At 37.1% G+C, this 2,147-nt stretch overlaps 1 non-coding gene across 1 annotated transcript; it reads left to right on the forward strand.

Moving 5' to 3' along the window:
• Positions 1–1,802: 1,802 nt before the first annotated feature.
• Positions 1,803–1,897, forward strand: LOC123451542. The gene has a single exon (XR_006632388.1). It is a non-coding gene; the product is annotated as a small nucleolar RNA Z103 (small nucleolar RNA).
• Positions 1,898–2,147: the final 250 nt, after the last annotated feature.

The raw sequence follows: 2,147 nt of genomic DNA on the forward strand, positions 1-2,147 counted from the left end.
TAGCCCTCGAGGCCCCTGGCGTGTAATATGAAGCTGATGTTATTTTTATTTGTGTCTAGAGTTGTGTTGTGATATCTTCCCGTGAGTCCTTGGGTTTGATCGTACGCATTTGCGTGTATGATTAGCGTACGATTAAATCGAGGGCGTCACACTTGTAATCCATTCTCGCCATTTCCATGCTCGGTTAATAAATGCCATGGGATGTATGAAAAAACAGCTGCTTCTGCAAAATAGAATCATATTATTTAATCTTGTATGTCATTTATTCTTTAGACTACAGTCCATAGCATGTATTATCAAGTTAGTTTTTCTTAGTTTCATCATAGGCAAAATATGCAACGAATTTAGGACTCTAGGTTACATTTTCCCTTCCTAAGAACTGAGAGTGAACATGCCACAGATATGTGAAATAGTTTTATGCCGTGTCTTTGTCTGTTTTGACATATTGAGTGTTTCTATTCATCTATGGGAGAACCAAAAATAAGGAGCCGCCTTCAGTGGACCTTTCACGGAGTAAATCACGGCATCAAGAGGCTTCACAAGGCACATATTCTGATGATGAGACCATAGGATCTCTACTTAGGTAAGCTCATTCAGCTTCATATACATAAAAACTGATCACTGAATGTTCATGATGCGAGTTGTTAAAACTCATTGATTTATATGCTATGATTTTCTTCCCTGAACACATTTTACTAGGACTAACTACTTTTGTTTTCTCTTATATTGTTTCTTAATTATGCACTTAGGCCTAGTGAAAACTGAAAACAGTCAATAACCAGTGAGAGTATCTTACTATATCATCTCCAATAATAATTACTATAGTACTTGATGATGCCTTCTTTTTTGACACGCTATGTTTTTCTTCCCTCAAAACATTGGACTGGGATTAATTACTTCTATTTTTAATCAGTAGAGGGAAGAAGAAAAGGTTATCGACATCAGATATTACAGAGAATAAACAAGAACACCTAGATTCCCCGAAGAACATTGCTCTGGGCGTTGGGACTATCGGTTCAAATGTCATGTAAGCTCCTATAAGTTGTATACCTCGCATACTTGGAATAGCTTAATATCCGAGGGTGTATGTTTTCTCTTATATTGTTTCCATATTATGCACTTATGCTTAGTGAAAACTAACAACAGTCAATAACCAGTGAGAGTACCTTACTATATCATGTCCAATAATAATTACTATAGTATTTGATGATGCCTTCTTTTTTGACACGCTGAGTGTTCCCCTTCATCTTTATGTATGCTCTGCTAAGTTTTTATCAGCTTTAAGGTTGAGTACTGGGGTGCGCTTCTTGGTAGCGTAATTTAGCGCTGTACGTTGCCTAGAGATACTTTGGGTTAAGATTCTAGCACGAACCATTCTTTGAGATGGTTTTTGCATTCAACTTGTCCATACACATCTTAGCACTGAACTGAATTTTGTTTGGATAGTGGTATTTGGGATGCCATGAGGTATCTGATGCTTGGTTTGCTTTCTTGGCCTTGTTTCTCGTTAGATTGGCAGACATTGAGAAGGAAACGGGTTTTTGCGATACTGGGTGCTCTCATGATACAGTATATTATTAAACTGTGCATATTCGGCATCTCAAGTCATGTTTTTGTATCTCTACTTATTCTGAATGTCTAGTAAGCAGCACGTTCTGTCATGGATGCTGTATAGTTGTCTTGTCTTAAATAAATAGAAACTCCTACACCATTTTTTGTTTGCTGTGAGAAGTGATGATATCGTATCCATTCCACGTTTCGGCACTTACTGCGATGATCAATTGCTTTTCTCCTTGGATTATATGGACCTGAGGATACTTTCCCCAAATTATCGACTATGACTATACAATGCGCAAATGTAATCCCATCAGGATTCCAAGGCAGAAATCTGATCCATCTTTTATGTTTTACTATTGTCTTCTGGTTAATATTTTGAGTGCTAGTGAGGTTTCCTTTCTCCAATATGGCTAAAGAATTACCCTAGTTGACACCAGAAATCAACTCAGCATCAAGCTCTATCTAAATCAATAATGCTCTTTGGTAGTCCCTTTTTCATGTTTTCATTTGATTCGATCTAAAACTTCTGAAGGTAATAAATTAGAGTCTCTGGTGCACTTATTGACAGCGTAATTTAGTGATGTATGTTG

The sequence above is a fragment of the Hordeum vulgare genome, chromosome 4H (genome assembly GCF_904849725.1).
Source record: "Hordeum vulgare subsp. vulgare chromosome 4H, MorexV3_pseudomolecules_assembly, whole genome shotgun sequence".
Taxonomy (NCBI): domain Eukaryota; kingdom Viridiplantae; phylum Streptophyta; class Magnoliopsida; order Poales; family Poaceae; genus Hordeum; species Hordeum vulgare.